This window comes from Tachypleus tridentatus, chromosome 12 (genome assembly GCF_004210375.1).
Source record: "Tachypleus tridentatus isolate NWPU-2018 chromosome 12, ASM421037v1, whole genome shotgun sequence".
In the NCBI taxonomy this organism is placed as follows: domain Eukaryota; kingdom Metazoa; phylum Arthropoda; class Merostomata; order Xiphosura; family Limulidae; genus Tachypleus; species Tachypleus tridentatus.
The window spans coordinates 103154679-103180052 of NC_134836.1; the positions used below are offsets into that span (position 1 = coordinate 103154679).

At 35.1% G+C, this 25374-nt stretch overlaps 8 non-coding genes across 8 annotated transcripts; all 8 read left to right on the forward strand.

Moving 5' to 3' along the window:
- The first annotated feature begins 6536 nt into the window (after positions 1 to 6536).
- On the forward strand, positions 6537 to 6608 carry TRNAQ-UUG (transfer RNA glutamine (anticodon UUG)). Its single transcript has one exon. It is a non-coding gene; the product is annotated as a tRNA-Gln (tRNA).
- A 2377-nt stretch (positions 6609 to 8985) lies between these two features.
- TRNAQ-CUG (transfer RNA glutamine (anticodon CUG)) lies at positions 8986 to 9057 on the forward strand. The gene has a single exon. It is a non-coding gene; the product is annotated as a tRNA-Gln (tRNA).
- Positions 9058 to 11428: 2371 nt separating this feature from the next.
- TRNAQ-CUG (transfer RNA glutamine (anticodon CUG)) lies at positions 11429 to 11500 on the forward strand. The gene has a single exon. It is a non-coding gene; the product is annotated as a tRNA-Gln (tRNA).
- Positions 11501 to 13869: 2369 nt separating this feature from the next.
- Positions 13870 to 13941, forward strand: TRNAQ-CUG (transfer RNA glutamine (anticodon CUG)). The gene has a single exon. It is a non-coding gene; the product is annotated as a tRNA-Gln (tRNA).
- Positions 13942 to 16311: 2370 nt separating this feature from the next.
- On the forward strand, positions 16312 to 16383 carry TRNAQ-CUG (transfer RNA glutamine (anticodon CUG)). Its single transcript has one exon. It is a non-coding gene; the product is annotated as a tRNA-Gln (tRNA).
- Positions 16384 to 18754: 2371 nt separating this feature from the next.
- Positions 18755 to 18826, forward strand: TRNAQ-CUG (transfer RNA glutamine (anticodon CUG)). The gene has a single exon. It is a non-coding gene; the product is annotated as a tRNA-Gln (tRNA).
- A 2365-nt stretch (positions 18827 to 21191) lies between these two features.
- Positions 21192 to 21263, forward strand: TRNAQ-CUG (transfer RNA glutamine (anticodon CUG)). Its single transcript has one exon. It is a non-coding gene; the product is annotated as a tRNA-Gln (tRNA).
- Positions 21264 to 23626: 2363 nt separating this feature from the next.
- Positions 23627 to 23698, forward strand: TRNAQ-CUG (transfer RNA glutamine (anticodon CUG)). Its single transcript has one exon. It is a non-coding gene; the product is annotated as a tRNA-Gln (tRNA).
- The last annotated feature ends 1676 nt before the right edge of the window (positions 23699 to 25374 follow it).

Here is a 25374-nt window from a genome sequence, read left to right on the forward strand (position 1 = left end):
ATTTTCTTGGGCCGACCACTTCAAATTTTCGTTCTGTATACCTCAGGTTCTTTTGAGAAATTTGCAACAGCAGTTTTACCACGCCCAATGGCACGTTGGAGAGATCTTGCTTTTGCAGCTCGACAATTCTGCCACGTTAAAACTCTGTCAACCTTTTAGTCTTTGCCATGTTTTTACCCAATGTAACACAGGAGATTTCAGTGGGAGATGGTGACAATGCTAATGCTTGAACACAAATGACTAAATTTCGTTACGTGTTTACCGATTAATGCATCGTTTCAGTATGGTCTTAAACTTTTGACCAGCTGGTATTTAGGCTAATTTCATAGTGTTCACATTTTCCCTATTAAATGCTAAAAAGGTTTTATTTTTATTTTCCCTTTTCTTATTTTCATCTTTCGAAGCTCTACTCAAATAAGTGGTTGAATCTAACAACGCAAAATGCATATTTTTTTATGTTAATTGGCCTTAAGATTTTGTCCAGCAGTGTATACGTTTTATTTGAAAAAGCTGCTTTTCTTCCAAAAAAAATTTATACGCACTTAGAAAAGAATAGTGTTAGTTGTTATGCATTATGCATAAAAAATTCAGTAATGAAGAAACTATAAATGCTCACTATAATCTCAAACAAATCTCTGTTACAACCACAAACTACAGCTTGACGTTTTACCTTTCGAACTAATACGATCAAATAATCAAAACATATAATAAAGAATTGTGAATAGCATTAGTTAACTACTAGCTATGCTTATTATGATTACAATGTATCAGGTCATCCCTTAAGTTATGTCCAATTTTAGGTTTAGAAAAAAAGAAAGAATATCAAACGTTTTTATTGTTATTTAATCAATAATGTATGTTTCATTGTTATTAATTACTTCCTGCCAACAATTGACAAGCCTCTGAATGCCACTTCTATAAAATTCTTGAGGTTTGGAGAAAACGAATGCAGAGAGGGTACTCTTGACATCTTCATGTGTTCCAAGCTCTTTTCCATCAAGATAGTTCTACAAACTTCGGAATAGATGATAATCAGATGGGGCAAGGTCTGGAGAATAAGGAGCATGTGGAGGGTTTTCCAGTCTAGCTCTTCATTCTTTGCAGATGTGATTCTTGCTGTATGAGGCAGAGTATTATCCTGGTGTAACACAACACCTATACGATTGATCAAAGCAGGTCTCTTTTCTTTCAGTGCAACATTTAGGTGCTCTAATTGTTGACAATAGAAGTCTGATGTAATCGTTACGCTGAGTGGCAGCAACTCAAAGTGGATCACACCAACAATATCTCATCAAACGCTCAACAAGACTTTCTCAGGGTGGAGGTTCATTTTGGGCTGTGCTTTAACCAGTTTACCTGCACTGAGCCATTATCTGCGGTGCTTAATACTTTTATAATATATCTATTTTTAATCTCCAGTTACTAACCTGCCCAAGAAAGATGAGTCACGTGAGTGCAGAGAAGTGCAAATGTCCACTCTTGCTCTAAGGTTGGTTTCTGTCAAATCGTGGGGGACCCATTTTCCAAGTTTTGACACCTTTAAAAATGTTGCAGATGATGGTGAACTGTTGAATAGGTTGAATTAACCTTCTGTGCTAGTTATTCAACAGTTACTGCACAATCTTTATCAAGTGCAGCCAGCAGCAAGTCATCATTAAACTCAACAGAACAACCAGAACGTGGTGCATCACTTAAGCTGTAGTCATCTGATCTGTACTTCCGAAACCACCTTCGACATTTTCTTTCTTTGAGAGACTCTGCACCATAAACACCTTGAAAGTTTCGTGTAGTTTCTGCTGCACTATTCACTTTTTTAAACTCATAAAGCATTATATGCCTAATTTGCTCCTCAGACACATCCATCTTCATAAGGGTTTATTTGATTAATGATGTGAAAAAGTGAAGTTGGGTTAGTTTTTCTTATTTGTCTGAATAATTTTATACACGTCCTACTACATATTTTAGTCATTAAAGCCTCCTACAAAGGCGGAAAGGATGATGCACTTTTGGTATTCACTTTTCGTACATTACTTACGGGATGACCTGATATAAAGTTAACTACCACATAAAGTAACTATTTGCCAGAGCTGAATATGAAATAATAAAAAGTTGTTGTTTTTTAATTTTGCGCAAAGCTACACGAGGATTATATGCGCTAGCTGTTCCTAATTTAGCAGTGTAAAACTAGAGGAAGGCAACTACTCATCACCACCCATCGACAATTCTTGGGCTACTTTTTTACCAACGAATAGTGGGATTGATCGTCACATAACTCCCCCACGGCTGAGAGGGCGAGCATGTTTGGTGCGACGGGGATTCGAACCCGCGAATCTCAGATTACGAGTCGAACGCCTTAATCCATCTGGTCATGCCAGGCCAATAATAAAAAGACAACGAAAAATAAATAAAAAATTGGGATAGAAAACCTTGTAAATAGAGATGGTAAAAATGTAAATAAATAATGATTCAACCACATAGGTAACAGCAAAGAGCCTTGATAGGGTTTTCTATTTTGTATAAATGAAGCCTACATTACCTTTACCTTTTTTTCCTACTTTATCACAAAATGTTTAACCAAGAATTTTAAATTTCCATTCTCTATTTGTTTTGTAAAAGCAAATAGCTTTCATGTCTTCAAAACATTTGCATACATTCCATACAAATGAAAATATTAAGCAATGAAAATAAAATACTACAAAATTGATAGTTTTTTATTTTGCGCAAAGCCACATGGAAGGCACTATGCGGTATCAGTCCCAAATTTAACACTGTAAGACTAGGGTAAAGGCAGCTACTCATCACCACGCATATCCAAATCTTGGGGTACTCAATTAACAAAACATACCAGGATTGATAGGCACTTAATAACGCCCCCACGACTGAAGGGGTGAGTAGGTTTGATGTACAGTAATTTGACCCCATGACCCTCAGATTACTATTCGAGCATCCTAACCACTTGCACATACCCAGCCTGTAAATACGATGATATAAAAGTAAACAGAAACATTGCAGAACATTTTTCTTTAGATAATTTAAGGATAATTTATCTAAGGAATCAAATAAAAATCAAGATTTGATAAAAGTAAGTAGCTTATGGATAGTTACAAAGAACATAAGATGGACCTATATATGTAAAAACGGCTCGTTTGGGTTAAGAAAATTTTTTATGTAGAGGAGTGAACAATGGGATGGACCTGGACAGAACAGCAAGCTAATGTCACCACGAAAAGCAGAATAATAACAAGAAATGAACATTGTAATTGATTTATTCAAGACAAAACTTACCTTTCAAAGTAAAGTAATACAGACCTGTATAGAAGAAAAACAAAAACTAGATGAGAAGAGAAGAGATTCCAACTTGCCCTTCCGTTTATTTGAAACCTTCTTCCTGAAAGAATGAGATCGGTATAAAAACAAAAACACACCAATATCTTCAGAAAGTAAAGACGATAACTATAATGTATAATATATGCCGGTAAAGATCAACCAAAAGAAACATAACCTTTTCAAACTAATCATATTATATGCTTCATCATTGAGAAAGATATTGTGACAACAGTTTACCTTTTGAAATCATAAGTAAATATCGTGAAATATTAATGATGTTTTGTTCAAACCAATATCTTTTCATGTTGTAATGTGAATCAGATGTAATCAATCTCATATTAAAAGCACTTTTATCCTATCCATTATTTCCTCCAACGAGGCTTATCGAGTACTATTTTACAATGTACAATTTGATCAGCATGATCACAATTTTGTATACTCATATTATTTTGTGAGATACTAACTGAACTAAATTAATTCATGTCATTAAAACTGGAAGGTATAATTCATCAATTTTTACTTTATTAAATCCAGTCCAACAAGCTTTATAAGATTGAGTAGCAACTTCATAACGAATCTATAACGCTGGGAGCAACAGCGTGAAAGAAGTGGTAAAGACGAAAACTATATCCAAACAATAAGTAAAGAACGCTAGGAAACTGAGATTTTTCTTTTACCCTCCCACAGACACAACAGAATATCTTCGGACAACCAACTCAAGAAATCAGATATCGATATCCGTGGTGGTCAGAGCAAACATCGTCCATTGTGTAGCTAAATTACAAACTTTTATTTTTGAGAAATAATTATGTACAAATTATCATGATTCCCTTCTAACTTTTATCTGTATTATTATGTTCCAACAGCATTTATTTAACGTTTTTTATATTTTTGAACTAAATGTAAATACTTGGTAAAGCAAAACAAAAGGAGTGTATTTAACTGAAATTAAGCAAAAATATACCAAATGAGCTATATACCATTTTAGGTTAGCAGAAAATAATGGACAAGTACTCTTTTTGACAGTTTTTTGATGATATATATATTTTTTATTTATCGTTTTTTTTATAATCTAACATCAAAAGTAGTTTTATCGTTTCAATCTTTTTTTTCTGCAAATACCTATTTAACACTCCAACAATGTATACCTCGATTAGACCACAAAAGTTTACTTTATCATCTTATTCTATAACAAGTTCAGTGTACGAAATATATCTAGATTCCTCACAAATACAGAAAGGCAGTTCAGTTTTGCAACAGAAATCAATCCAAAACGGTGATGCAGATTGTTAACTTCGCAAGGGCAGAAAGAGCATTTCTTTTCTGACGCTACAAAGTCCTTTGTTATTGTATAATGTCCTTATGATTGCAAATATTTTGCTTTTTCATTTACATTATGCGTTGTTTTTGTTTTACACTAGTGCCATTTCAAAATAAAATGCATTTTAAAACAATTTCGTTTATTTCTTTTGGCATCATTCCACTCTCTGATAACAGTATTGCGCATGTGTGAAAACAATGTTCAACAAATATGCATGCAATTAGACGAGTATTTAAGCAATAAACTAAATAAAAATATATATTCAGTAATGCGATTCTATTTAGTTTCGTAATACATGAATCACATTAATAAATAATATGTGTAATAACAAAGGAACACCAAATGCAAAAAATTCCACCCACAAACTCCGGTTACGAAACTCAAAATAAACACTACAGAAAAAAAATAGATTACATAAAACTAGTGAAACTACCTTTGCAATATTGAGTAGAAACGTCGAAACGCATATGGTAAAGCTGCGAGGCCAAGCGTAAAGGCTCAAAGCACTAAAGAGCAGAATTATCCCTAATCTTCAAGAATAGACGGTTATGAAATTGAGATTTTATTTCAATCCCCTCATTGGCTCTACGCGTAAGGCGTGCGACTCGTAATCCGAGGGTCGCGGGTTCGCGCCCGCGTCGCGCTAAACATGCTCGCCCTCTCAGCCGTGGGGGTGTATAAGTGACGGTCAATCCCACTATTCGTTGGTAAAAGAGTAGCCCAAGAGTTGGCGGTGGGTGGTGATGACTAGCTGCCTTCCCTCTAGTCTTACACTGCTAAATTAGGGACGGCTAGCACAGATAGCCCTCGAGTAGCTTTGTGCGAAATTTCAAAACAAACAAACTTGGCTCTACGGACTTACTATTTTACAAACCGGATATCGATGCTAGTGGCGGTCTGAACTCAATTGTTTTTGTGTAGCTTAATAACATACATTTCTTTTGCAGAAGTAGAATATATATAAATTTCCATGATTTTCTTTGAAACTTCGACTGCGTTTCTATGTTATAAAGCGTTTAAGAAAACTTTCGGAAATCATTGAACTTCATATAAATATTGGATAATGCAAAACTAAAGGGACGTTTGTGTTTGAAATTGAGAATAAAGCTGCCTAAGAGGCGGTGAAGCGTTTTATGTACGCAGTTAGAATTGTGAACAAGTTTAATTTTACAGTGTTTTAAGGTAATTTTTTATTCAGTATATTAATATTTTGATTAGGAAAACCTTTACCTTTTCCATCTTTTCTTCAATAAATACTTATCAAACAGTCTTCTGCAATGTATACCTGAATTAGATCGTCACAATTTTAGCTCTTCATTTTAATGAACAAGTTCATCGACGTACGAAATGTATTTTGGGTCCTTATAAATACAGAAACCTTATTTTTTTAATTGAGCAAAATTCGACAATCCCGAGGGCTTTGCTTACCTATCAGTGGAATATGAGTAACCTCTCACTAAGAGTAAAAGAGTTTTTTGTGTTTTTCGTGACGCTACTGTGGCCTTCCTAGTTGCATCATTTCAAATTGATCCCCAATGCTTTGCTTTATCCATCTGCATTACGCGGTTGCTTTTGTTGTCTACTAACGTGATTTCAATATAAAATTCCTGTTGAAGAAATTTGTTTTCCTTATGGTTGCGTCACTCACATTCTATAATCATAGTACTCATCATTTGGTATACATTCAAATAGATGCGTTTCTTAAAAACACAAACTAAATAAACATGTTTATAAAATTACATGATTTTGTTTCGTTTTCTATAATATCATTCGAATTAGTAAATATGTTGTTTAATAACATACAGTGTTACATAATGCAATAAATTTCCCTCGTCATATATATATATATTAATCCTCAAAAGAGAAAGTCGAGAAAACGTAATAAATAGGTCCTATGGTGTAATGGTTATCACTCTGGACTTTGAATCCAGCAATCCGAGTTCAAATTTCGGTGGGACCTATGTGTTTATTTGTGAATAAAAACGATGCATTTTATAAAACAATACTTTTATTAAATCGACGCCCTCAAAACACCGGCAGCACTTTGCATGCCACCTCTTTCATGATTACATTTTTCTTGTGCATTCACGCACAGCAGATAAGCAGTTCTCCTGATTTTACCGTCGTTATTTGTTAGATAGATAAATTCTAGTCTTCTTTCCTTTCGTATGCGAGGCCAAACAAAGTTTCAGAGGCGTATTTATTTAAAATATCACACGTGATGTAAACAACAAAGTATATTATTAGCCTTTATGATAGTGATGAGATTAAGAAACAATTATGAACGTTTAAAGTATGACACTGTTTTACGAGTCGATAAACGCGAAAAGGAAGTATGAAGTCAGCACGACAGAGAAAATTCGCTAAAATGTGTCCATAACGGTTTATTAACCGTACCGAAGTTAACTACATTCAAAGTCAATTAACATTAACTTGTAACAAAGGTAGACTTTCTACATAGAGTACTTTTATTCTGAAATCATACGCGTCTTCAGTTTGTAAAATACTCGACCAGTAACATACAAAATTGAAATCGAAGTTATTCTCATAACGACCCTTTGACGTCGTGTGGCATACTAGTTGCATTCAAAAGTATAATAAAGCAAAAATCGGCTAGGTGTTCTTTAATGAGAGAGAGGGAATACACAGTGAGGTCTCGTTGGACAAGGGCATTTTGAACTTCACAGATTTAAAGCGTGAGATGGAGACTTTAGCGAGAATAGTTCGACACATGAAAACTCATGCGTATTATTCATTTTTATGACCAATGAAAAAAATGTATAATATTTGAGCTGAAAGGTGTAATTTATCAATTTTTTAAACAAATCTACTCCAACAAGCTTTGCAATACTGAGATGAAACGTCGAAACGCATATCGTAAAGCTGCGAGGCCAAGCGTGAAGGCTCAAAGCACTAAAGAGCAGAATTATACCTGATCTACATGAATAGACTGTTATGAAATTGGGATTTTATTTCAATCCCCTCATTGGCACTACGGTATATCAACGGACATACCATTTTAGAAACCGGATATCGATACTAGTGGCGGTCTGAACTCAATTGTTCTTGGTGCAGCTTAATCACAAAGATTTCTTTTGCAGAAGTAGATGTTTGTTTGTTTGTTTGTTTTGAATATCGCCCAACGCTGCTCGAGAGTAATCTGTGCTGGCCGTCCCTAATTTAGCAGTGTAAGACTAGAGGGAAGGCAGCTAGTCATCACCACCCACCGCCAACTATTGGGCTACTTTTTTATCATGGAATAGTCGGATTGATTATAACGCCCCACGTCTGAAAGGGAGCATGTTTGGCTCGACGGAGATGCGAACCCCGCGACCCTGATATTACAAGTCGCATGCCTCAACACGTTTGGCGATTCTGGGCCTCCAGAACTAGAATATGTTTAAATTTCCATGATTTTCTTTAAAACTTCGACTGCGTTTCTATGTTTAAAAGCATTTAACAAAACTTTCGGAAATTATTCAACTACACGCAAATACTGGATAATGCAAAACTTAAAAGACGTCTGTGTTTGAAGTTGAAAATAAAGCTACCTAAGAGGTTGTCAAGCGTTTTAAGTACGGAGATAGAATTGTGAATAAGTTTACATTTACACTGTTTTAAGGTAATTTTTCATTTAGTATATTAATATTTTCATTAGGAAAACCTTTACGTTTTCCATCTTTTCTTCTACTAAAACTTATCAAACAGTCTTCTGCAATGTATACCTGAATTAGATCGTTACAATTTTAGCTCTTCGTTTTAATGTATAAGTTCTTTGACTTCCGAAATGTATCTTGGGTCATTATAAATACAGAAAGATTTTATCATTGAGCAAAATTCGACAATCCCAAGGGCTTTGCTTAATTATCAGTGGAATGTAAATAGCCTCTCACTTGGAGTAAAAAAGTTTCTTGGTTTTTTTTTCTGACGCTACTGTGACCTTCCAAGTTGCATCATTTAAAATTGATAACCAATGCTTTGTTTATCCATCTGCATGTTTTCATGTTGCTCATGTTATCTACGAGCGTGATTTTAATATAAAATTTCTGTTGAAGCGATTTTCTTTCTTTATGGTTGCACCACTCACATATAATCATAGCACTCAGCATGTAGGTAAGGAATGTCAATTTGAAATGCATGCAAATAGATGCGTTTCATGAAAACACTCAAAATAATAATGTTTATTATTATATGAGTTTGTTTCGTTTTCTATAATATCATTCGAATTATTAACTAAATTGTTTAAAAATGCACAGTTTTACATAATAAAATAAATTGCCCTCATCTTATATGTATTACAAATCTCAAAAGAGGAACTCAAGAAATTGTAGACATGTGGTCCCATGGTGTAATGGTTATCACTCTGGACTCTGAATCCAGCAATCCGAGTTCAAATCTCGGTGGGACCTGTGTCATTAATGCGGTGTAAATACACTGGTGACGATAATACACTATTTTTTTATGAAAGCGACACCCTTGAAACACAGGCACTACTATGCATGCAATCCGTTTCTTTTTCACATTCCTCTATTGTATTCACGCGCAGATAAGGAGTTATGGTTTTTTTCACTGTCGTTATATGTTAGATAGATAAATTCTCGTCTTCTTTCTTTTCTTATGCGAGGCCAAACAAAGTTTAAGAGGCGTATTATTATTTAAAAATATCACGCGTGATGCAAACAACAACCTATATTATTAGTCTTTAAAATAGCGTTGACGTTATCAAACAACTATGAACGTTTAGTGTGTGAAACTGTTTAACGAGACGACAGATGCGTAAAAAAGTATGAAATCAACACGACACAGAAAAGTCGCTAATGTGTGTCCATAGCAGTTTATCAAACGAACCGAAGTTAACTACATTCAAAATCAAGATAACAAATTTGTAACAGAGAGAAACTTTCTACCTACAGTACCTCCATACTGAAATCATACGCGTCTCCAATTTGTAAAATGCTCTACCAATAAAATACAAAAATTGAAATCGAAGTTATTCTCACAACGATCCTTTCACGTCGTGTGGTATACTAGTTGAATTCAAAAGTATAATAAAGCAAAAATCGGCTAGGTGTTCTTTAATGAGAGAGGGAATACACAGTGAGGTCTCGTTGGACAAGGGCATTTTGAACTTCACAGATTTAAAGCGTGAGATGGAGACTTTAGCGAGAATAGTTCGACACATGAAAACTCATGCGTATTATTCATTTTTATGACCAATGAAAAAATGTATAATATTTGAGCTGAAAGGTGTAATATATCAATTTTTTAAAACAAATCTACTCCAACAAGCTTTGTAATACTGAGATGAAACGTCGAAACGCATATCGTAAAGCTGCGAGGCCAAGCGTGAAGGCTCAAAGCACTAAAGAGCAGAATTATACCTGATCTACATGAATAGACTGTTATGAAATTGGGATTTTATTTCAATCCCCTCATTGGCACTACGGTATATCAACGGACATACCATTTTAGAAACCGGATATCGATACTAGTGGCGGTCTGAACTCAATTGTTCTTGGTGCAGCTTAATCACAAAGATTTCTTTTGCAGAAGTAGATGTTTGTTTGTTTTTGAATATCGCCCAACGCTGCTCGAGAGTAATCTGTGCTGGGCGTCCCTTATTTAGCAGTGTAAGACTAGAGGGAAGGCAGCTAGTCATCACCACCCACCGCCAACTATTGGGCTACTTTTTTATCATGGAATAGTCGGATTTATTATAACGCCCCCACGTCTGAAAGGGAGCATGTTTGGCTCGACGGAGATGCGAACCCCGCGACCCTGATATTACAAGTCGCATGCCTCAACACGTTTGGCGATTCTGGGCCTCCAGAACTAGAATATGTTTAAATTTCCATGATTTTCTTTAAAACTTCGACTGCGTTTCTATGTTTAAAAGCATTTAACAAAACTTTCGGAAATTATTCAACTACACGCAAATACTGGATAATGCAAAACTTAAAAGACGTCTGTGTTTGAAGTTGAAAATAAAGCTACCTAAGAGGTTGTCAAGCGTTTTAAGTACGGAGATAGAATTGTGAATAAGTTTACATTTACACTGTTTTAAGGTAATTTTTCATTTAGTATATTAATATTTTCATTAGGAAAACCTTTACGTTTTCCATCTTTTCTTCTACTAAAACTTATCAAACAGTCTTCTGCAATGTATACCTGAATTAGATCGTTACAATTTTAGCTCTTCGTTTTAATGTATAAGTTCTTTGACTTCCGAAATGTATCTTGGGTCATTATAAATACAGAAAGATTTTATCATTGAGCAAAATTCGACAATCCCAAGGGCTTTGCTTAATTATCAGTGGAATGTAAATAGCCTCTCACTTGGAGTAAAAAAGTTTCTTGGTTTTTTTTTCTGACGCTACTGTGACCTTCCAAGTTGCATCATTTAAAATTGATAACCAATGCTTTGTTTATCCATCTGCATGTTTTCATGTTGCTCATGTTATCTACGAGCGTGATTTTAATATAAAATTTCTGTTGAAGCGATTTTCTTTCTTTATGGTTGCACCACTCACATATAATCATAGCACTCAGCATGTAGGTAAGGAATGTCAATTTGAGATGCATGCAAATAGATGCGTTTCATGAAAACACTCAAAATAATAATGTTTATTATTATATGAGTTTGTTTCGTTTTCTATAATATCATTCGAATTATTAACTAAATTGTTTAAAAATGCACAGTTTTACATAATAAAATAAATTGCCCTCATCTTATATGTATTACAAATCTCAAAAGAGGAACTCAAGAAATTGTAGACATCTGGTCCCATGGTGTAATGGTTATCACTCTGGACTCTGAATCCAGCAATCCGAGTTCAAATCTCGGTGGGACCTGTGTCATTAATGCGGTGTAAATACACTGGTGACGATAATACACTATTTTTTTATGAAAGCGACACCCTTGAAACACAGGCACTACTATGCATGCAATCCGTTTCTTTTCACATTCCTCTATTGTATTCACGCGCAGATAAGCAGTTATGGTTTTTTCACTGTCGTTATATGTTAGATAGATAAATTCTCGTCTTCTTTCTTTTCTTATGCGAGGCCAAACAAAGTTTAAGAGGCGTATTATTATTTAAAAATATCACGCGTGATGCAAACAACAACCTATATTATTAGTCTTTAAAATAGCGTTGACGTTATCAAACAACTATGAACGTTTAGTGTGTGAAACTGTTTAACGAGACGATAGATGCGTAAAAAAAGTATGAAATCAACACGACACAGAAAAGTCGCTAATGTGTGTCCATAGCAGTTTATCAAACGAACCGAAGTTAACTACATTCAAAATCAAGATAACAAATTTGTAACAGAGAGAAACTTTCTACCTACAGTACCTCCATACTGAAATCATACGCGTCTCCAATTTGTAAAATGCTCTACCAATAAAATACAAAAATTCAAATCGAAGTTATTCTCACAACGATCCTTTCACGTCGTGTGGTATACTAGTTGAATTCAAAAGTATAATAAAGCAAAAATCGGCTAGGTGTTCTTTAATGAGAGAGGGAATACACAGTGAGGTCTCGTTGGACAAGGGCATTTTGAACTTCACAGATTTAAAGCGTGAGATGGAGACTTTAGCGAGAATAGTTCGACACATGAAAACTCATGCGTATTATTCATTTTTATGACCAATGAAAAATGTATAATATTTGAGCTGAAAGGTGTAATATATCAATTTTTTAAAACAAATCTACTCCAACAAGCTTTGTAATACTGAGATGAAACGTCGAAACGCATATCGTAAAGCTGCGAGGCCAAGCGTGAAGGCTCAAAGCACTAAAGAGCAGAATTATACCTGATCTACATGAATAGACTGTTATGAAATTGGGATTTTATTTCAATCCCCTCATTGGCACTACGGTATATCAACGGACATACCATTTTAGAAACCGGATATCGATACTAGTGGCGGTCTGAACTCAATTGTTCTTGGTGCAGCTTAATCACAAAGATTTCTTTTGCAGAAGTAGATGTTTGTTTGTTTTTGAATATCGCCCAACGCTGCTCGAGAGTAATCTGTGCTGGGCGTCCCTTATTTAGCAGTGTAAGACTAGAGGGAAGGCAGCTAGTCATCACCACCCACCGCCATCTATTGGGCTACTTTTTTATCATGGAATAGTCGGATTTATTATAACGCCCCCACGTCTGAAAGGGAGCATGTTTGGCTCGACGGAGATGCGAACCCCGCGACCCTGATATTACAAGTCGCATGCCTCAACACGTTTGGCGATTCTGGGCCTCCAGAACTAGAATATGTTTAAATTTCCATGATTTTCTTTAAAACTTCGACTGCGTTTCTATATTTAAAAGCATTTAACAAAACTTTCGGAAATTATTCAACTACACGCAAATACTGGATAATGCAAAACTTAAAAGACGTCTGTGTTTGAAGTTGAAAATAAAGCTACCTAAGAGGTTGTCAAGCGTTTTAAGTACGGAGATAGAATTGTGAATAAGTTTACATTTACAATGTTTTAAGGTAATTTTTCATTTAGTATATTAATATTTTCATTAGGAAAACCTTTACGTTTTCCATCTTTTCTTCTACTAAAACTTATCAAACAGTCTTCTGCAATGTATACCTGAATTAGATCGTTACAATTTTAGCTCTTCGTTTTAATGTATAAGTTCTTTGACTTCCGAAATGTATCTTGGGTCATTATAAATACAGAAAGATTTTATCATTGAGCAAAATTCGACAATCCCAAGGGCTTTGCTTAATTATCAGTGGAATGTAAATAGCCTCTCACTTGGAGTAAAAAAGTTTGTTTGTTTTTTTTTCTGACGCTACTGTGACCTTCCAAGTTGCATCATTTAAAATTGATAACCAATGCTTTGTTTATCCATCTGCATGTTTTCATGTTGCTCATGTTATCTACGAGCGTGATTTTAATATAAAATTTCTGTTGAAGCGATTTTCTTTCTTTATGGTTGCACCACTCACATATAATCATAGCACTCAGCATGTAGGTAAGGAATGTCAATTTGAGATGCATGCAAATAGATGCGTTTCATGAAAACACTCAAAATAATAATGTTTATTATTATATGAGTTTGTTTCGTTTTCTATAATATCATTCGAATTATTAACTAAATTGTTTAACAATGCACAGTTTTACATAATAAAATAAATTGCCCTCATCTTATATGTATTACAAATCTCAAAAGAGGAACTCAAGAAATTGTAGACATGTGGTCCCATGGTGTAATGGTTATCACTCTGGACTCTGAATCCAGCAATCCGAGTTCAAATCTCGGTGGGACCTGTGTCATTAATGCGGTGTAAATACACTGGTGACGATAATACACTATTTTTTTATGAAAGCGACACCCTTGAAACACAGGCACTACAATGCATGCAATCCGTTTCTTTTTCACATTCCTCTATTGTATTCACGCGCAGATAAGGAGTTATGGTTTTTTTCACTGTCGTTATATGTTAGATAGATAAATTCTCGTCTTCTTTCTTTTCTTATGCGAGGCCAAACAAAGTTTAAGAGGCGTATTATTATTTAAAAATATCACGCGTGATGCAAACAACAACCTATATTATTAGTCTTTAAAATAGCGTTGACGTTATCAAACAACTATGAACGTTTAGTGTGTGAAACTGTTTAACGAGACGATAGATGCGTAAAAAAGTATGAAATCAACACGACACAGAAAAGTCGCTAATGTGTGTCCATAGCAGTTTATCAAACGAACCGAAGTTAACTACATTCAAAATCAAGATAACAAATTTGTAACAGAGAGAAACTTTCTACCTACAGTACCTCCATACTGAAATCATACGCGTCTCCAATTTGTAAAATGCTCTTCCAATAAAATACAAAAATTCAAATCGAAGTTATTCTCACAACGATCCTTTCACGTCGTGTGGTATACTAGTTGAATTCAAAAGTATAATAAAGCAAAAATCGGCTAGGTGTTCTTTAATGAGAGAGGGAATACACAGTGAGGTCTCGTTGGACAAGGGCATTTTGAACTTCACAGATTTAAAGCGTGAGATGGAGACTTTAGCGAGAATAGTTCGACACATGAAAACTCATGCGTATTATTCATTTTTATGACCAATGAAAAAATGTATAATATTTGAGCTGAAAGGTGTAATATATCAATTTTTTAAAACAAATCTACTCCAACAAGCTTTGTAATACTGAGATGAAACGTCGAAACGCATATCGTAAAGCTGCGAGGCCAAGCGTGAAGGCTCAAAGCACTAAAGAGCAGAATTATACCTGATCTACATGAATAGACTGTTATGAAATTGGGATTTTATTTCAATCCCCTCATTGGCACTACGGTATATCAACGGACATACCATTTTAGAAACCGGATATCGATACTAGTGGCGGTCTGAACTCAATTGTTCTTGGTGCAGCTTAATCACAAAGATTTCTTTTGCAGAAGTAGATGTTTGTTTGTTTTTGAATATCGCCCAACGCTGCTCGAGAGTAATCTGTGCTGGGCGTCCCTTATTTAGCAGTGTAAGACTAGAGGGAAGGCAGCTAGTCATCACCACCCACCGCCAACTATTGGGCTACTTTTTTATCATGGAATAGTCGGATTTATTATAACGCCCCCACGTCTGAAAGGGAGCATGTTTGGCTCGACGGAGATGCGAACCCCGCGACCCTGATATTACAAGTCGCATGCCTCAACACGTTTGGCGATTCTGGGCCTCCAGAACTAGAATATGTTTAAATTTCCATGATTTTCTTTAAAACTTCGACTGCGTTTCTATGTTTAAAAGCATTTAACAAAACTTTCGGAAATTATTCAACTACACGCAAATACTGGATAATGCAAAACTTAAAAGACGTCTGTGTTTGAAATTGAAAATAAAGCTACCTAAGAGGTTGTCAAGCGTTTTAAGTACGGAGATAGAATTGTGAATAAGTTTACATTTACACTGTTTTAAGGTAATTTTTCATTTAGTATATTAATATTTTCATTAGGAAAACCTTTACGTTTTCCATCTTTTCTTCTACTAAAACTTATCAAACAGTCTTCTGCAATGTATACCTGAATTAGATCGTTACAATTTTAGCTCTTCGTTTTAATGTATAAGTTCTTTGACTTCCGAAATGTATCTTGGGTCATTATAAATACAGAAAGATTTTATCATTGAGCAAAATTCGACAATCCCAAGGGCTTTGCTTAATTATCAGTGGAATGTAAATAGCCTCTCACTTGGAGTAAAAAAGTTTTTTGTTTTTTTTTCTGACGCTACTGTGACCTTCCAAGTTGCATCATTTAAAATTGATAACCAATGCTTTGTTTATCCATCTGCATGTTTTCATGTTGCTCATGTTATCTACGAGCGTGATTTTAATATAAAATTTCTGTTGAAGCGATTTTCTTTCTTTATGGTTGCACCACTCACATATAATCATAGCACTCAGCATGTAGGTAAGGAATGTCAATTTGAGATGCATGCAAATAGATGCGTTTCATGAAAACACTCAAAATAATAATGTTTATTATTATATGAGTTTGTTTCGTTTTCTATAATATCATTCGAATTATTAACTAAATTGTTTAACAATGCACAGTTTTACATAATAAAATAAATTGCCCTCATCTTATATGTATTACAAATCTCAAAAGAGGAACTCAAGAAATTGTAGACATGTGGTCCCATGGTGTAATGGTTATCACTCTGGACTCTGAATCCAGCAATCCGAGTTCAAATCTCGGTGGGACCTGTGTCATTAATGCGGTGTAAATACACTGGTGACGATAATACACTATTTTTTTATGAAAGCGACACCCTTGAAACACAGGCACTACAATGCATGCAATCCGTTTCTTTTTCACATTCCTCTATTGTATTCACGCGCAGATAAGCAGTTATGGTTTTTTTCACTGTCGTTATATGTTAGATAGATAAATTCTCGTCTTCTTTCTTTTCTTATGCGAGGCCAAACAAAGTTTAAGAGGCGTATTATTATTTAAAAATATCACGCGTGATGCAAACAACAACCTATATTATTAGTCTTTAAAATAGCGTTGACGTTATCAAACAACTATGAACGTTTAGTGTGTGAAACTGTTTAACGAGACGATAGATGCGTAAAAAAAGTATGAAATCAACACGACACAGAAAAGTCGCTAATGTGTGTCCATAGCAGTTTATCAAACGAACCGAAGTTAACTACATTCAAAATCAAGATAACAAATTTGTAACAGAGAGAAACTTTCTACCTACAGTACCTCCATACTGAAATCATACGCGTCTCCAATTTGTAAAATGCTCTACCAATAAAATACAAAAATTCAAATCGAAGTTATTCTCACAACGATCCTTTCACGTCGTGTGGTATACTAGTTGAATTCAAAAGTATAATAAAGCAAAAATCGGCTAGGTGTTCTTTAATGAGAGAGGGAATACACAGTGAGGTCTCGTTGGACAAGGGCATTTTGAACTTCACAGATTTAAAGCGTGAGATGGAGACTGTAGCGAGAATAGTTCGACACATGAAAACTCATGCGTATTATTCATTTTTATGACCAATGAAAAAATGTATAATATTTGAGCTGAAAGGTGTAATATATCAATTTTTTAAAACAAATCTACTCCAACAAGCTTTGTAATACTGAGATGAAACGTCGAAACGCATATCGTAAAGCTGCGAGGCCAAGCGTGAAGGCTCAAAGCACTAAAGAGCAGAATTATACCTGATCTACATGAATAGACTGTTATGAAATTGGGATTTTATTTCAATCCCCTCATTGGCACTACGGTATATCAACGGACATACCATTTTAGAAACCGGATATCGATACTAGTGGCGGTCTGAACTCAATTGTTCTTGGTGCAGCTTAATCACAAAGATTTCTTTTGCAGAAGTAGATGTTTGTTTGTTTTTGAATATCGCCCAACGCTGCTCGAGAGTAATCTGTGCTGGGCGTCCCTTATTTAGCAGTGTAAGACTAGAGGGAAGGCAGCTAGTCATCACCACCCACCGCCAACTATTGGGCTACTTTTTTATCATGGAATAGTCGGATTTATTATAACGCCCCCACGTCTGAAAGGGAGCATGTTTGGCTCGACGGAGATGCGAACCCCGCGACCCTGATATTACAAGTCGCATGCCTCAACACGTTTGGCGATTCTGGGCCTCCAGAACTAGAATATGTTTAAATTTCCATGATTTTCTTTAAAACTTCGACTGCGTTTCTATGTTTAAAAGCATTTAACAAAACTTTCGGAAATTATTCAACTACACGCAAATACTGGATAATGCAAAACTTAAAAGACGTCTGTGTTTGAAATTGAAAATAAAGCTACCTAAGAGGTTGTCAAGCGTTTTAAGTACGGAGATAGAATTGTGAATAAGTTTACATTTACACTGTTTTAAGGTAATTTTTCATTTAGTATATTAATATTTTCATTAGGAAATCCTTTACGTTTTCCATCTTTTCTTCTACTAAAACTTATCAAACAGTCTTCTGCAATGTATACCTGAATTAGATCGTTACAATTTTAGCTCTTCGTTTTAATGTATAAGTTCTTTGACTTCCGAAATGTATCTTGGGTCATTATAAATACAGAAAGATTTTATCATTGAGCAAAATTCGACAATCCCAAGGGCTTTGCTTAATTATCAGTGGAATGTAAATAGCCTCTCACTTGGAGTAAAAAAGTTTTTTGGTTTTTTTTCTGACGCTACTGTGACCTTCCAAGTTGCATCATTTAAAATTGATAACCAATGCTTTGTTTATCCATCTGCATGTTTTCATGTTGCTCATGTTATCTACGAGCGTGATTTTAATATAAAATTTCTGTTGAAGCGATTTTCTTTCTTTATGGTTGCACCACTCACATATAATCATAGCACTCAGCATGTAGGTAAGGAATGTCAATTTGATATGCATGAAAATAGATGCCTTTCATGAAAACACTCAAAATAGTAATGTTTATTATTATATGATTTTGTTTCGTTTTCTATAATATCATTCGAATTATTAACTAAATTGTTTAACAATGCACAGTTTTACATAATAAAATAAATTGCCCTCATCTTATATGTATTACAAATCTCAAAAGAGGAACTCAAGAAATTGTAGACATGTGGTCCCATGGTGTAATGGTTATCACTCTGGACTCTGAATCCAGCAATCCGAGTTCAAATCTCGGTGGGACCTGTGTCATTAATGCGGTGTAAATACACTGGTGACGATAATACACTATTTTTTTATGAAAGCGACACCCTTGAAACACAGGCACTACTATGCATGCAATCCGTTTCTTTTCACATTCCTCTATTGTATTCACGCGCAGATAAGGAGTTATGGTTTTTTTCACTGTCGTTATATGTTAGATAGATAAATTCTCGTCTTCTTTCTTTTCTTATGCGAGGCCAAACAAAGTTTAAGAGGCGTATTATTATTTAAAAATATCACGCGTGATGCAAACAACAACCTATATTATTAGTCTTTAAAATAGCGTTGACGTTATCAAACAACTATGAACGTTTAGTGTGTGAAACTGTTTAACGAGACGATAGATGCGTAAAAAAAGTATGAAATCAACACGACACAGAAAAGTCGCTAATGTGTGTCCATAGCAGTTTATCAAACGAACCGAAGTTAACTACATTCAAAATCAAGATAACAAATTTGTAACAGAGAGAAACTTTCTACCTACAGTACCTCCATACTGAAATCATACGCGTCTCCAATTTGTAAAATGCTCTACCAATAAAATACAAAAATTCAAATCGAAGTTATTCTCACAACGATCCTTTCACGTCGTGTGGTATACTAGTTGAATTCAAAAGTATAATAAAGCAAAAATCGGCTAGGTGTTCTTTAATGAGAGAGGGAATACACAGTGAGGTCTCGTTGGACAAGGGCATTTTGAACTTCACAGATTTAAAGCGTGAGATGGAGACTTTAGCGAGAATAGTTCGACACATGAAAACTCATGCGTATTATTCATTTTTATGACCAATGAAAAAATGTATAATATTTGAGCTGAAAGGTGTAATTTATCAATTTTTAAAACAAATCTACTCCAACAAGCTTTGCAATACTGAGATGAAACGTCGAAACGCATATCGTAAAGCTGCGAGGCCAAGCGTGAAGGCTCAAAGCACTAAAGAGCAGAATTATACCTGATCTACATGAATAGACTGTTATGAAATTGGGATTTTATTTCAATCCCCTCATTGGCACTACGGTATATCAACGGACATACCATTTTAGAAACCGGATATCGATACTAGTGGCGGTCTGAACTCAATTGTTCTTGGTGCAGCTTAATCACAAAGATTTCTTTTGCAGAAGTAGATGTTTGTTTGTTTTTGAATATCGCCCAACGCTGCTCGAGAGTAATCTGTGCTGGGCGTCCCTTATTTAGCAGTGTAAGACTAGAGGGAAGGCAGCTAGTCATCACCACCCACCGCCAACTATTGGGCTACTCTTTTATCAAGGAATAGTCGGATTGATTATAACGCCCCACGTCTGAAAGGGAGCATGTTTGGCGCGACGGAGATGCGAACCCGCGACCCTCAGATTACAAGTCGCATGCCTCAACACGTTTGACGATGCGGGGCCTGCAGAACTAGAATATGTTTAAATTTCCATGATTTTCTTTAAAACTTCGACTGCGTTTCTATGTTTAAAAGCATTTAACAAAACTTTCGGAAATTATTCAACTACACGCAAATACTGGATAATGCAAAACTTAAAAGACGTCTGTGTTTGAAATTGAAAATAAAGCTACCTAAGAGGTTGTCAAGCGTTTTAAGTACGGAGATAGAATTGTGAATAAGTTTACATTTACACTGTTTTAAGGTAATTTTTCATTTAGTATATTAATATTTTCATTAGGAAAACCTTTACGTTTTCCATCTTTTCTTCTACTAAAACTTATCAAACAGTCTTCTGCAATGTATACCTGAATTAGATCGTTACAATTTTAGCTCTTCGTTTTAATGTATAAGTTCTTTGACTTCCGAAATGTATCTTGGGTCATTATAAATACAGAAAGATTTTATCATTGAGCAAAATTCGACAATCCCAAGGGCTTTGCTTAATTATCAGTGGAATGTAAATAGCCTCTCACTTGGAGTAAAAAGTTTTTTTTTTTTTTTCTGACGCTACTGTGACCTTCCAAGTTGCATCATTTAAAATTGATAACCAATGCTTTGTTTATCCATCTGCATGTTTTCATGTTGCTCATGTTATCTACGAGCGTGATTTTAATATAAAATTTCTGTTGAAGCGATTTTCTTTCTTTATGGTTGCACCACTCACATATAATCATAGCACTCAGCATGTAGGTAAGGAATGTCAATTTGAGATGCATGCAAATAGATGCGTTTCATGAAAACACTCAAAATAATAATGTTTATTATTATATGAGTTTGTTTCGTTTTCTATAATATCATTCGAATTATTAACTAAATTGTTTAACAATGCACAGTTTTACATAATAAAATAAATTGCCCTCATCTTATATGTATTACAAATCTCAAAAGAGGAACTCAAGAAATTGTAGACATGTGGTCCCATGGTGTAATGGTTATCACTCTGGACTCTGAATCCAGCAATCCGAGTTCAAATCTCGGTGGGACCTGTGTCATTAATGCGGTGTAAATACACTGGTGACGATAATACACTATTTTTTTATGAAAGCGACACCCTTGAAACACAGGCACTACTATGCATGCAATCCGTTTCTTTTCACATTCCTCTATTGTATTCACGCGCAGATAAGCAGTTATGGTTTTTTCACTGTCGTTATATGTTAGATAGATAAATTCTCGTCTTCTTTCTTTTCTTATGCGAGGCCAAACAAAGTTTAAGAGGCGTATTATTATTTAAAAATATCACGCGTGATGCAAACAACAACCTATATTATTAGTCTTTAAAATAGCGTTGACGTTATCAAACAACTATGAACGTTTAGTGTGTGAAACTGTTTAACGAGACGATAGATGCGTAAAAAAAGTATGAAATCAACACGACACAGAAAAGTCGCTAATGTGTGTCCATAGCAGTTTATCAAACGAACCGAAGTTAACTACATTCAAAATCAAGATAACAAATTTGTAACAGAGAGAAACTTTCTACCTACAGTACCTCCATACTGAAATCATACGCGTCTCCAATTTGTAAAATGCTCTACCAATAAAATACAAAAATTCAAATCGAAGTTATTCTCACAACGATCCTTTCACGTCGTGTGGTATACTAGTTGAATTCAAAAGTATAATAAAGCAAAAATCGGCTAGGTGTTCTTTAATGAGAGAGGGAATACACAGTGAGGTCTCGTTGGACAAGGGCATTTTGAACTTCACAGATTTAAAGCGTGAGATGGAGACTTTAGCGAGAATAGTTCGACACATGAAAACTCATGCGTATTATTCATTTTTATGACCAATGAAAAAATGTATAATATTTGAGCTGAAAGGTGTAATTTATCAATTTTTTAAAACAAATCTACTCCAACAAGCTTTGCAATACTGAGATGAAACGTCGAAACGCATATCGTAAAGCTGCGAGGCCAAGCGTGAAGGCTCAAAGCACTAAAGAGCAGAATTATACCTGATCTACATGAATAGACTGTTATGAAATTGGGATTTTATTTCAATCCCCTCATTGGCACTACGGTATATCAACGGACATACCATTTTAGAAACCGGATATCGATACTAGTGGCGGTCTGAACTCAATTGTTCTTGGTGCAGCTTAATCACAAAGATTTCTTTTGCAGAAGTAGATGTTTGTTTGTTTTTTGAATATCGCCCAACGCTGCTCGAGAGTAATCTGTGCTGGGCGTCCCTTATTTAGCAGTGTAAGACTAGAGGGAAGGCAGCTAGTCATCACCACCCACCGCCAACTATTGGGCTACTTTTTTATCATGGAATAGTCGGATTTATTATAACGCCCCCACGTCTGAAAGGGAGCATGTTTGGCGCGACGGAGATGAGAACCTGCGACCCTCAGATTACAAGTCGCATGCCTCAACACGTTTGGCGATGCCGGGCCTGCAGAACTAGAATATGTTTAAATTTCCATGATTTTCTTTAAAACTTCGACTGCGTTTCTATGTCTAAAAGCATTTAACAAAACTTTCGGAAATTATTCAACTACACGCAAATACTGGATAATGCAAAACTTAAAAGACGTCTGTGTTTGAAGTTGAAAATAAAGCTACCTAAGAGGTTGTCAAGCGTTTTAAGTACGGAGATAGAATTGTGAATAAGTTTACATTTACAATGTTTTAAGGTAATTTTTCATTTAGTATATTAATATTTTCATTAGGAAAACCTTTACGTTTTCCATCTTTTCTTCTACTAAAACTTATCAAACAGTCTTCTGCAATGTATACCTGAATTAGATCGTTACAATTTTAGCTCTTCGTTTTAATGTATAAGTTCTTTGACTTCCGAAATGTATCTTGGGTCATTATAAATACAGAAAGATTTTATCATTGAGCAAAATTCGACAATCCCAAGGGCTTTGCTTAATTATCAGTGGAATGTAAATAGCCTCTCACTTGGAGTAAAAAAGTTTTTTTTTTCTGACGCTACTGTGACCTTCCAAGTTGCATCATTTAAAATTGATAACCAATGCTTTGTTTATCCATCTGCATGTTTTCATGTTGCTCATGTTATCTACGAGCGTGATTTTAATATAAAATTTCTGTTGAAGCGATTTTCTTTCTTTATGGTTGCACCACTCACATATAATCATAGCACTCAGCATGTAGGTAAGGAATGTCAATTTGAGATGCATGCAAATAGATGCGTTTCATGAAAACACTCAAAATAATAATGTTTATTATTATATGAGTTTGTTTCGTTTTCTATAATATCATTCGAATTATTAACTAAATTGTTTAACAATGCACAGTTTTACATAATAAAATAAATTGCCCTCATCTTATATGTATTACAAATCTCAAAAGAGGAACTCAAGAAATTGTAGACATGTGGTCCCATGGTGTAATGGTTATCACTCTGGACTCTGAATCCAGCAATCCGAGTTCAAATCTCGGTGGGACCTGTGTCATTAATGCGGTGTAAATACACTGGTGACGATAATACACTATTTTTTTATGAAAGCGACACCCTTGAAACACAGGCACTACTATGCATGCAATCCGTTTCTTTTCACATTCCTCTATTGTATTCACGCGCAGATAAGGAGTTATGGTTTTTTCACTGTCGTTATATGTTAGATAGATAAATTCTCGTCTTCTTTCTTTTCTTATGCGAGGCCAAACAAAGTTTAAGAGGCGTATTATTATTTAAAAATATCACGCGTGATGCAAACAACAACCTATATTATTAGTCTTTAAAATAGCGTTGACGTTATCAAACAACTATGAACGTTTAGTGTGTGAAACTGTTTAACGAGACGATAGATGCGTAAAAAAAGTATGAAATCAACACGACACAGAAAAGTCGCTAATGTGTGTCCATAGCAGTTTATCAAACGAACCGAAGTTAACTACATTCAAAATCAAGATAACAAATTTGTAACAGAGAGAAACTTTCTACCTACAGTACCTCCATACTGAAATCATACGCGTCTCCAATTTGTAAAATGCTCTACCAATAAAATACAAAAATTCAAATCGAAGTTATTCTCACAACGATCCTTTCACGTCGTGTGGTATACTAGTTGAATTCAAAAGTATAATAAAGCAAAAATCGGCTAGGTGTTCTTTAATGAGAGAGGGAATACACAGTGAGGTCTCGTTGGACAAGGGCATTTTGAACTTCACAGATTTAAAGCGTGAGATGGAGACTTTAGCGAGAATAGTTCGACACATGAAAACTCATGCGTATTATTCATTTTTATGACCAATGAAAAAATGTATAATATTTGAGCTGAAAGGTGTAATTTATCAATTTTTTAAAACAAATCTACTCCAACAAGCTTTGCAATACTGAGATGAAACGTCGAAACGCATATCGTAAAGCTGCGAGGCCAAGCGTGAAGGCTCAAAGCACTAAAGAGCAGAATTATACCTGATCTACATGAATAGACTGTTATGAAATTGGGATTTTATTTCAATCCCCTCATTGGCACTACGGTATATCAACGGACATACCATTTTAGAAACCGGATATCGATACTAGTGGCGGTCTGAACTCAATTGTTCTTGGTGCAGCTTAATCACAAAGATTTCTTTTGCAGAAGTAGATGTTTGTTTGTTTGTTTTTGAATATCGCCCAACGCTGCTCGAGAGCAATCTGTGCTGGCCGTCCCTTATTTAGCAGTATAAGACTAGAGGGAAGGCAGCTAGTCATCACCACCCACCGCCAACTATTGGGCTACTTTTTTATCAAGGAATAGTCGGATTGATTATAACGCCCCACGTCTGAAAGGGAGCATGTTTGGCGCGACGGAGATGCGAACCCCGCGACCCTCAGATTACAAGTCGCATGCCTCAACACGTTTGACGATGCGGGGCCTGCAGAACTAGAATATGTTTAAATTTCCATGATTTTCTTTAAAACTTCGACTGCGTTTCTATGTTTAAAAGCATTTAACAAAACTTTCGGAAATTATTCAACTACACGCAAATACTGGATAATGCAAAACTTAAAAGACGTCTGTGTTTGAAATTGAAAATAAAGCTACCTAAGAGGTTGTCAAGCGTTTTAAGTACGGAGATAGAATTGTGAATAAGTTTACATTTACACTGTTTTAAGGTAATTTTTCATTTAGTG